Source organism: Syngnathoides biaculeatus, chromosome 6 (assembly GCF_019802595.1).
Source record: "Syngnathoides biaculeatus isolate LvHL_M chromosome 6, ASM1980259v1, whole genome shotgun sequence".
Classification (NCBI taxonomy): Eukaryota; Metazoa; Chordata; class Actinopteri; order Syngnathiformes; family Syngnathidae; genus Syngnathoides; species Syngnathoides biaculeatus.
Genome location: NC_084645.1, coordinates 26231302 through 26243728, shown reverse-complemented (window position 1 = coordinate 26243728; position 12427 = coordinate 26231302). Strand labels below are relative to the sequence as shown.

Sequence of the window (12427 nt, the reverse complement as noted above, 5' to 3'; positions counted from 1 at the left end):
ATTGGAGTCGTGCCGTAGTCAAAAATGCATTCTGCAGCTCGTCGAGTGCGCGTTTCTTTGTTGAACGTCAGCCTCGACCACTTTGACGGTTGGATCATTTTCGGTAACACAATTTCTGAGACGTTCTCATTCGAGAAATTGTGTCTTTATTCTAGTTACTCAGCGCGTGAACCCAAAGTGGGCGGGAGCCACATGTTGGAACCTGCGGCTATTTGCGTCCGCGGCGGCTGCGAAACTGCCTTTGCTCATTTTGTCAAGTGAAAATTTAAGGTGGCCTGGTAAGACGGGAAGCCGCATTCAGAAGAGTTGCGCATATTTCTACTGGAAAAAAGAGAACGGGGAGCTACTGTAGCAACAATGCGTCTCCTGGGTATTCCTGGCTGCTATAATTACACTTTCACTCAGTTTCATGGGATTGAATCGTCAGAAAATGCATAATCTTACCCACCCCCATCCCCCACCTGTCTTGCCTTTTAAATGCTGATTTGAATTGAAATGAGGCGCTGCAGGGAGACCGTTTCATTGCAGGTACTTTCTGACATGAAATATCAAAATAACTGTCTCGGCTTACGGTGGAGTAGATTGTCTGGAACAGCTGGATACGGCGGTTCGCTTTTTTATTCAAGGCGCGGTGGCATATTCCGAGATTGATTGTGAAGTCCAAGGATAGGAAAATAATGGAAATTGCAATAATTTGTCAAGGGGTGGGCGACGTGTCTGTCTTTGGCTTCCGCTCGCATTTTAAAAAAACATGCACGGTTGGTTAAAAGAAGACGAAGACGCGAGTGTGAATGGTAGTTTGTCTACGTGTCTAAAAAAATAATCAGAGTTGTCCTTATCCAGTAATGGCATCGAAGATCACATCATTTTTACAAGATCAGTATTGATTGAAAAAGAATATACTGTCATTTCCGGCCTACAGAGCGCACTTGATTATAAGCCTCACCCAGTACATTTGTAAAGGAAATACCATTTGGTACATACATAAGCCGACAGTGCCCACATTGAAACACGAGATATTTACAAAGGAAGACGGTACACAGAAAGCGTTTTCAACGTTTTAATACCTTAGCTTAGCTTAACATAGCGACAATGTTGTAGCACGAACAGGGCTGCATCGCCGCATTAGCCGCGGGGTTGAAAGTGTGTGGAAAAAGTCGCGGCCTATAGGTCGGAAATTACGGTATTTCTTTATATTGTCCTAGATCATCTCGGAAGGTCACAAACCAACAACAAAAAACAATAAAATCAAAAGTTTCAAGACCTTGCCAAATGCAACAGCAATAGCTTCATTTTACATTACGCCCGTGTTTTTGCAGTACTGACACCGTAAAGGTGACAGTAACTGAGGACCGTAATTCCCAGCCTCGAGAGCGCATCTCGTTATAAGCCTCACCGAGTACATTTGTAAAGGAAATACCATTTGGTACATACGTACACCGCAGCTGTGTGAAAGCCGCAAGTGCCCACATTTAAACCCACATTCACACGCGAGATATTTACTAAGAAAGACGGTACACAGAAAGAGTGTAACTAACGCTAGTGCTAACGCCAAAGCTAGTGCTAACAGGGCCGGTTAAAATCAAACTGAGACCTGCCAGTAACACAGCAGCAACACGCTAGCACAGCGCTAAGGCTAGTACAGCGCTAACAGGGTTGGTAAAAAGTCACTTCCTCAGCACATATATTTCACAGGTCTCATGGTGGAATGGAATGCCACCATTTGATACATACATACGCCGCAGCCGTGTAAAAGACGCAAGTGCCCACAATGAGACCCACTTTGCAACACGAGATATTTAAAAAGAAACACAGTAAACAGAAAGAGTTTAACGCTAGCGCTAATGCTAGCACAGCGCTAACGCCGCATTAGCGCCAATGAAAATAAAACTTACCGATAAATATCACTGAGACACGCCAGTAACACAGCAGCAAAACGTTAGCACAGCGCTAACGCTAGCGCAGCACTAGCATAGCTGGTAAAAGTCACTTCCTCGGCACATATATTCCACCGGTCTCATGCTTACCTTTTCCGGCTCGAGCGCCCCTTGCGACCGCTAGAAAAAATGCGCAAATTAGCCGCATTACCGCATAAACCGCAGGGTTGAAAGCGTGTGAAAAAAGTCGCGGCTTGTAGGCCGGAAATTACGGTACTTTGGCATTCTGCAGCACATCGCTTAGCGGCAACGCCTTTGTCTCCACGGATGGAGAAAGAAATACTGAAGGCTTTCACCGCTCCGGACTTAAGAAAAATGATACATAAAGTGAGATATGTAAACCTTTAACTGAGCCTATGAGGGGGAACAATATGGCCAAACGGCTGGCTGAACGCCATCTTCAAAGCGTCGAAATAGTGACAGGTTAGGCAGCGTGATGCATTTAAAGCGGCGCTACCAATATTTTATCAGTCACCATCTACGCAGTTGCATGGAGTCATTCCACAGTTTATCCAGACACACACTTGTAGGTCTTAATGTTCTTAGCCCATCATGTCCATCTGATGATATACTTTTATCATATCAACTTGTGCAGATTCTGAAGTCACGTGGTACTGGATTTTGTTCCTTGAGCTGGAACCCTACCGCTGCCGTTCTGGCCTGCACGTCTAGAAAAGCCTGGCAGAGGGCATCAGGAATGCAGACACTCTTAAAAAAAAAAACACGCTCAAGACTCACCTTTCTTGTTAGTTTTTCAGCTTTTAACAGATTTTTTTATTTTCATGTTTTTTTAATGAATAATTATTTATTTAGACGTATTGATCTGCTCATGTCTCAGAAGCTATTCAAGACCTAAATTTTTTATTCTAGGCTGTCTTCGGTGTTTAAGGAACACCATCTTCATATTTCTATTTTATTCCCCTCTTTGGTACCCAAAATGCGCCATAATATTTGTGTAGTTTTTCGGAGTAAAAATGTACTTCAAAATGGAGATAAATATTTTTTTTATTACACACCAACAATATTGTTTTCCGAAAATGTCGAATTTGAAATAGTCACGTTATTCAAAAAGCCACCACCCCAGAATAGATCACATAACTTATTTTTGATCATTTAAATTTTTTTTTTTTTCCCGGCAAATTCCTGCATCGGCCTCGGCCGTTTCACGTTGCCGCCAGACCCGAAAATACCGAAGCGATATTGCCGATTGGCGTCCTTCGTGGTGACAGATGGCAGTTTTATTTGCATCCGTAAAGCTAACAAACCATTAGCGGTGTGAAACACAAACGGGCCACCCGTGCGGCTCGCCGTCTGCGGCGCGCAATAACCGAGCCCATTTATACAGCCTCGTTGGCGCTATGGCAACACCGCTTTGTTATCCCCCTTCCTCTCATTTGTTTTTTTTCCCTCTCTCTCCCTCTTTTACACTACTCGTTTTACTACACTGCTAATTAATTGATGTTACGCGCACTCCTCGTATCTGTCCTGACGTAAGCGTCTCCCGGGCAACATCAACCCACCAGACCAAAACAATCCGCCGCCCTCTGGTCTTTATTTAGAATATTTGATGTGTAAAATGGATTCAGCGGTCTGATCATATAAATCTCAATGTTGGGGCCTGCTTTTGTATTTAGCTAATAATGAAAGAAAAGCAATTATTTGCATTTAATGACTTTATTTCGATTAATATGGCATCAGATTCTATATGTTTGATGTGTTTTATGCATTCCGTGCATGCATTTCAGCTTTTATTTACAGATATTTGCTCAACTTTAAAAACAGCATACATTCAAATCGGTCACCTTTGATGAAATTTATGAAATGAAATGAAATTTTTACTCAAAATCGTCCATTTACGTGAATCGTATAGATCAGGTGAGTTTTTCCTGCGGCTCGGGGGTCGTCATAGGCTGTTTCGTACTCCTTGAACGCCGACAGCTAGAACCAATCGACACATCGACCATACACACACACATTATTTATGAATGTTACTGTGCGGGAGCCAAATATGGGACCGCTTTGGTCTGGGGTTCCACCTACGTGCTCGTGACCCGCTCTAGACAAATCACGGGAGTTAACGAGGCCAGGAAAAAACAAAACGTCTTCTGCCTCTTCAGCTATTAACGCGTATCGGTACTTCTACTACGTCACAATGATCTAACTGTCTACTTTTACTTATCAATCATTGCTTATTTATCAACGACGTTGTGCGTGAGACCTCAATTTACTCATTGGGCTGTTTGCGCTAATTCTAGTGACGCTAAAGTCTAGTCCACCAATGAAGCGATGCGAAAATGTCACATGACTTCACACACCCAGGCACAAGTATTGACCCTTATAAGCGTCATACGCTTCAGACGGCCATGTTAGAAAGGTCGTCTTTGAAGGCAGAGGTGCTTGACTCCATTTACACTTAGATGAACATAAACAATATCCATCCATCCATTTTCTTAGCCGCTTATCCTCACGAGGGTCGCAGGAGTGCTGAAGCCTATCGCAGCGGACAGCCTGAACTGGTTGCCAGCCAATCGCAGGGCACATCGAGACAAACAGTCGGACTCACAATCACACCTATGGGCAATTTAGAGCATGTTTTTGGGATTTGGGACGAAACCGGAGTGCCCGAAGAAAACCCACGCAGGCAGGGGGAGAACATGCAAACGCCACACAGGCAAGGCCGGGATCGAACCCAGGACCTCAGAACTCTGAGGCCAACGCTTTACCAGTTGCTCTACCGTGCCACCCCCGCCAGTACATCTTGTATTCATTAGTAAACACGCCTACAATTTTATAATTAGTTCACGTATGTTAACGTTACAAGTATTAAGCGACGGTGTGACGTTAAAGATTATGCAACAACACAGAACGAACTCACTTCAAATTCAGAAATTGCCAATAAAAACGGGAAAATCTTGGAGATGTGCCCGGCTCAAGTTGGAGGCCAAAACAACGAAGCAAGAAAGAAAAGAGGCAAATTTAATATTAATCTTAAACGTGTTTTTGAGCAGTATCATTTTTTTTTCTGTGTGAAGGAAATTTGTTTTTATAGTTTTATTGTACTATTCAGTCTTCCAGTTTGCTTAATTAAGGTTCAAATCCAAATAATTCTCTGCTGGGGCCCAGGGGGATCTTCCCCCCCCCCCCCCCCCCACACCACAATCTCACCCACCATCTCCATATACAGTATTTCCATATTTCTGTATGATACCGCCCAGATGGCCCGGTTTTGATACTGGGAGTGTGGGTTTTAGTTCCCACTAGGCGACGGCGCGAATGATCCCCTTTCTCCGTACGCGGGCGGCCCGAGATTGAGTGCCGACCAGTCCGACCTTTCCCTTGACGGGCTCCAACTCACGGACGACCCCGAACAGGCTAAGTGATTTCCTGACGGTTACCCTGAGTGCTTTCCGCTCCTCCTCTTGCCTCCCGAGGATCGTTAGTATTATGAGATCATGCCTGTCGATGTCCTTTGGTGAGCTCATATCCTAATGGAGCGCCGCCGGCATATTTAAATGACGTTGATGCCCTCCAAGTGAACGATACGCACTTTTTACTCACGACAGCGAAAAGGGGAGCCTCAATTCGTCACGGCTCCGTCCGTGCAAAAGAACGCTGATTATTGTTTGGATACGAGCCCAATACTAGTAGATTCCCGTCGCTGAACTGCTGTACTTTACACACAAATATCCACACGACAAGAATGGTTCCCGTTAGAGCAAAGATGAAGTGATAAAAATGATATTTCCATTTGTTCATGAAGGACTGCACCACTTTTGTTTTAGGGTTGGACAGGTTACAATGCTTTTTTTCATCATTGTCGTTTTTTTTTTTTCATGAAGTGACTATTTTACATGGAGAATGTACTATTTTAAGGCAGTATTATTTCTATTTATAAGTGGTTGTCGTGAACCAGCGGCACGGGGGTGGACCAAAATGCAGGACTTCCAGGCAAAGGCATAATGTTCAGAGTGGTTTTATTCCAAAAACAGGTCAATACCAAAAGGCAGTCCAAAACAAGGAAAAGGCACCAAAACGCTAGGCTAGGCAAGATCCAAAAAACGTGAAACAAGGTCCGATGACTATGAAGCAGTGGAGAGATCATGCCCATGGCGAATGGTAAAGGTTCTGTACTCTCTAGCGCTTCATCTGCATCCCCACAGTCCCCGAAGAACTTTATAAAGTCTAACACTGACCCGTTCACACATCAATGGGCGGCAAATTTGTTCAGTGTCTTGTCTAAGGGCACATTCAGATTCAGAACCAGGATTCAAACCGGCGACCCTTTGGTCACTGGACGACCCACTCTAATTCTCCATTAGTTACATCTGTCCATCTATACATTTATCTTTTCTACCGCTCAGGCAAGTACCATAATTTCCAGCCGACGAGCCGAGACTTTTTTCCACACACTTTCAACCCTGCGGTTTATGCAGTGATGCGCCACCAGCGGTAGCGCGGCGCTAGTGTTATTTTCGGTATTTTCTGTGTCCAATCCTACAAAATTGTTGCGCGATGTCAAAACTACTTTTCCAGCAATTTGTCAGTTACAAAATTTTAATAACCAAAATGAACACGTGTTTACAGATGACGTGCCCTTTTTCTAAATACAAAAATAATAATTTAAGAAATGTGGACGGTACAAAATATCACACGTTTTATTTATTTATTTATTTATTTATCTTTACTGTGAATAATAAACTTTAGCTGTGGAGCAGTGGCATTAAACTGCTCAAATATTTTTGAATTGTTTAACCCATTCATGGGCAGGGAGACATTTTTTTTGCCTTATTGAGATAAAAGTCTCCTAACACGCCACAATGAAGGATATAACACTTTTTTTTCGTTTCTGGTTAAGTTACATGATAACTTTACTAATTTATAATCTCGTCCCAAAAATGGGACGCCGCCCGCGAGAGGGTACTTGGATTTTCTTAGTAGATCGTCCCAAAAACCACAATCAGAATCAGATTAAAACACTTGAAATATTTTGATATGCTGAAGGATAATAATGCGTAATGTCCCAAAAATGGGACGCTGCCCACGAACGGGTTAATAATTGCTACTTGTTGTGATGTGAGTTGAATTGAGTTCATCGCCACCAAATAAGTGCGCTTCCAAATCGTGGAAATGTTTTTCGAGGCACCACTGTTGCCCCCGCTGGTACTTTGACCTCAAGTGTATTGCCTGATTTTTTTTTTTCCACAAGCACAAGATGAAGCGGCCCTCCTCTTACTTTTATTATCCCGTACGTGGCCCTCGTGCGGTGAAAAAAGTTAGGATAACCCTGTTTTAGGGCAGCCATGATTATCTCGGAGTCCCATTTTCGTTCCTCTGCTGCGTGTGATCGGCGCGGTACAAAACGTCGGAGGGTGACCTGATCTGAGGCCCGTTTGCCGACAAGTGAGTGCCGAGGGTTGTATGTAATGAAAGCTGAATAAAAGCACTGCAAGTGTCTACCCGGCACGCGTTCTGAGAATAGTACGGAGAACAGGCAGCACACACAAATGTTGCGCGACTTGCACTTTGGGCCTGCGATGCTAGTCGGCTACGCGGAGAGGGGACGACTCCAAAACGGCTCTCAGGCTAAACATACCGCGGGGGACCTTAATGAGCTCCCGTTGTGTAAAGTATAAAACGTTCGGCCCATTTATTTATCCGTGTTGTTCACTTGTGCTGCCGCAGTGAAATATTATAAGTGAGCAATTACCGCGAGTGGCGCTGAAGCTCTTAAGAGCCCACGATTTGTGGCAACGGGAGGGGGCGGGGGGGGGGGGGGGGGGACACCCCCAATCTGCCAGAGGTTTGATTAAGGAAAGATTTGCGCATGACAAAAAGCCTTGTGTTGTACATCTTGGTGCAAGTTGTTTCTGTTGAAATATTGAAATATTAAGTTCGGCGCCTGACGCGGGACTACTTTCGTTTCAAGAGCTTTCTATAAATGATTATTAATTCAAAGGAGCCAGCCTTTTCGTTTTGTCACTCTGCGCTTTAACTTCATTATTTATCAAAGGCGCAGAAGAAGAATGCGTTACATTTCCGGAGGAAAATTGACAACTAAAATTCAGGTGGAATAGTTTATTTCTGTGTTTTTGACTTTTGACATAAGATGGGCACGTTTTGCATTTTAATTCGTTGTAACCAGCAATGGAAGGAATGGGATGGATTATTTAAACTGACACGTTAATCCATATTGATACATACATGAATCAGATAAATTACCTTTCTGCGGTGGTGGTTATAAATATGCTATTACACATTACAACGTGTAGTCGGTACACATTTCGCTTATTCTCCTTTTTGAAGTGTGACGTGAACCCCAACTTTGGACATTTTATGGACTCTCCTGTCTTGTCTACATCGCGGCAACTTCTTTCTACATCGATTGGTGCGTGTGAAAGCGGTAATAATAGTTACAAGGCAAACATGCCGCTTGAACTTGCTTTTATTATCAAATTACTTGACTGATTTGAATAACCGTTGAAGCCCTTGTAATATGATGGGATTGTTTCTCTTCCCAATGTCTAAAATTATTATCCATGAACCAGGAAGTAGCCGTTAACCAACAACCAAAGACGAAAATGGTCTTTTCCACTTTTTTCATTTTTCTTAGAGGAATTTATTGCATCTTTTTGTTGTTTAAGTTACTGTTGACTGTCATAGAACTGCATGCATGAGAATTACGCGGGCTCTTGTCAGAAGAGTGAAACTAAGCTAACTCTGAGGATTGCTTGAAGAAGTTTAATTTTTCAAGTGATTTTATGAATATAATGTGACTCAACTTTTCATTTGAATGTTATGACCATCATGTGATCTTCGGCATTGATTCCCAAACAATGTCCTGGGGTACATTAGTGTGCTATGAGCACTCTTCAGGTGTGCCGTCGGAAGTTATCCAATTTTATGTATTTATTTATTACAAGAAATTATGTATCTTTATTCACCATTTATCCCAGTGAGGCACAATGACAGACGGAACAAAAAAAAAAAAACATCTTCTATGAGATGGCAGGAAGTACAGTAATTAATCGATCCATTTTTGGTGACATTTAATTTTCTTGGTGTGCCGTGGGATTTTTCAATTGTGAAATATGTGCCTTGGCTCGATAAAGGTTGGAAATCACTCATCTATGGTGAGGAAGGTGTTTTTGTAAGAAAACTACCGTAATTCCCGGCCTACAGAGCGCACCTGTTTATAAGCCTCACCCAGTACATTTGTAAAGGAAATACCATTTGGTGCATACGTACGCCGCAGCTGTGTAAAAGCCGCAAGTGCGCGCATTGAAACCCACACTGAAACACGGGATATTTACACAGAGAGTTTAACACTAGCACTAGCGCTAGCGCTTCTAATGCTAACGCTAGCGCCATGCTAACACCACTCTAAGAGGGCCGGTAAAAAAAAAAACGTGCTGGTAAAAATCACTGCAACACGGCAGTAAGACACCAGCACAGCGCTAACAGGGCCGGACCGGTAAAATTCACTTCCTCGGCACATATATTCCACCGGTCTCACTCTGACCTTTTCCACTCGAGGGCCCACTTCCGGTCGTTAGAAAAAAAATGCACAAATTAGCCGCATCTCTGTATAAAACGCAGGGTTGAAAGCGTGTGAAAAAAGTTGCGGTTTATGGGCCGGAAATAAGAGTCTGTATTTTAGATGCTAAATGTTAGCACACAAATGCTGCAATGGTAGAAAACTGGCCTTTTGTGGCTTCCTGGGGGAATAAAAAGTATATTTCTTTGTTTGATTTCCGGTGACAGCATAGCTCAGAGATATTTGCGCTTTTGAACGAACAACAGCAATCGTGTGACTTAAAGAGCACTAAAAAGTGGCCATGCCTTTCCTTCTTGTCATGTGAGAGTACACAGACACATTAAAAAAAAAAAAAAAAAAAAAAGAGTGGGGGGAAAAATATCTAAAATGCCACTGCAACAAGTCTCCCGGGATATGAGCTGCCGGGCTTTCAGAGGAGGGAACACCTTGTCTAATCTCGCGTGTTCTTGACATGTAAGAGAGGCAGGCTGACACGCACGAGGCCGCGCGCGTGTTTGTGCGAGCTATCGGCTGCTGCGCTTTTGATAATTCGATACGTGGCGGCCGGAACAGGTCGAACTTTCATTTCCTCCGGCACGCTCAATTAGATGCATTTTTCATCATCGTATCAAGTGCAGACGCACTCGAAATTTGATGTGTTTTTTTTAAACTATTACAAATTGTTTGTTTTAATTAAGGTGGACATTTTTGCTTTCCCTAGCACATAAAGAAAATGGAAAGTGTACAAGCCATTTGCAACAGTACACACTCATAGCGATGTACTATTTTTGCAATGAGGGAATACCCAGAAAAGCCTGATGAGAGATTCTGCAAACTTAACACAGAACGTTCCTGCTCAAGATTCGAACGCACGACACCGTGCTGCCAATATAGCTCGTGCACGTGACGTCACCATTTTCACGGCGCCATATTGCCGGTCAAAACGGAGCAGCTCGACATTGTGGGAGAGATTGAACCGGGGGAGAATATTTACAATACCCGAGACCTGTTGTGCTCTTGGTTGTCACAAGAGATGGGACAGGCATTCAAAGAGGTCATTCTGTGGAATACCGGCTGAAAAGACCAGAAAATACCGATGGATTTCGGCAATTTAACATGATGGCTGGTGCCCAACCAAAATACACACACGCCTGTGTAGCGATCGCTTCATTTCAGGTAGGAATTATTCTTCTCAATCTCAAATTCCCAAGGAGAATTTATAATGCCAAGTTGGCTCATTTGATAAGAATGCGTATTTTTAAAAACAAAACAAAACTGTATGTCGCAGAGGTTTACGGAGGTTAACGTGTGGCCGCAATCGCTTCCGTGTACGTTCCATGGAGATGAGTCCATCCTCTTTTTTTTTTTCAATCATAGTTAATGAATGTGAGTTTGTGTAAAACCTGGGGTCATTTATTTAAATATTTGTATTTGTATTGAATACTCGCGGAAAAGATCGATGGATTCCGGCAAGGGTTAACGTTTGGCCGAACACGCTTCTGGATTCACGACCCGTCAAAACTGTCACTATGTGGGATTTAGTCTTGATTGAGAACAAATCCACCAACAAAGTATTTGTATGCATCCAGACTTTTATACGCTTTCAAACTTTTCTGCGTAAATCTCAACGATTTACTTACCAGTCCAAGACAAGCGGAAGCAAATTAACAGTCCAATTTCTTATCGGCAAAAACCTCGACTTCGGCATTAAATACGGGTCTTCTATGCCGAATTTATAAAATTTTTCCACGTACCTTTGTTTATTTTCACCTTCTAAATGTCAAACTGGATCGTACAAAACTCTGGGCGTCGTGCTATAAGCCATATTTCTGTGTCGTCTCCAACCGACTTAGCATTGAGCAATGCTTTGTTAGACTGGCAATATGGCGACGTAAACAAAAGTCACGTGATTGTATGACATAGGCGCACGAGCTCTTTCCCTAAATCTCGCCATTTTGGCATCTGCAAACGTTAATGTTACATCCCCTACCTGTAAGAAAATAAAATGTGGCCCATGTGACTTCACTCAGACTGACTTCCTGTCTTTGCTCCCGTCATTCTTAAGTGCGACCCCTCCTCCAAAACAAACCTCCGCGGCCCATCTGGAGATTTTCTGTGTGACGACACGGCAGCGAGTGCTGATGCAACAGTGAAGTTTAAGGACAAAAATAAGTTTCCTCCCTTTCCGATGGGCGCGCTTGTCAATAATTGACAACGCGAGCTTACAATAACTACGGCGCACAAGGGTGGAGGAAGCACTTACAGTACCTCGTACCTCGTGACGCGCCTCAGCAGTAACTGTACATGTGCCGAAGCATCACGTTTGGATGAGTATCCATCTCTCCGTCCATTTCCTTTGCCGCTTATCCTCACGAGGGTGACAGGGAGTGCTGGAGCTTATCCCGGCTGTCAACGGGCAGGAGGCGAAGTGCTCCCTGAACTGGTTGCCAGCCAATCGCAGGGCACATAGAAACGCACAACAGTCACACTCACAATCACATCTAGGGGCAATTTAGAGTGTCCAATTAATTAAAAAAACATACGTGAATCCCTGAGACGTGGCAGTAATACAGAAGCAACACGCTAGCGCGGTGCTAACAGGGCCGGTTAAAAAAATATACCGGTGAAAATCGCTGAGACACGACAGTAACACAGCAGCAACATGCGAGCATAGCGCTAACCCTAGCGCAGCACAATCAGTTTGAAAAAAAAAAAGTCACTTTCTCTCTCCATATATTCCACCGGTCTTACTCTTACCTTTTTCCGTTTGCGCGCCCCCTTGCGGCCATTGAAAAAAAAAAAATGCACAAATTAGCCGCATCACAGCATAAACCGCAGGATTAAAAGCGCGTGGAAAAAAGTCACGGCTGATATGCCGGAAATTACGGGAACTGAAATTGTCACGAAGTCATCATCACACGCACACACTTGAGATTTTAGAACAAATCGGGTGCAC

At 43.5% G+C, this 12427-nt stretch overlaps 1 protein-coding gene across 3 annotated transcripts in view; it reads left to right on the top strand.

Annotated features, from left to right (window-relative positions):
- shisal1b (shisa like 1b) overlaps window positions 1–12427 on the top strand; it is a 46988-nt gene that overhangs the window by 14897 nt on the left and 19664 nt on the right. The window lies entirely within an intron of this gene.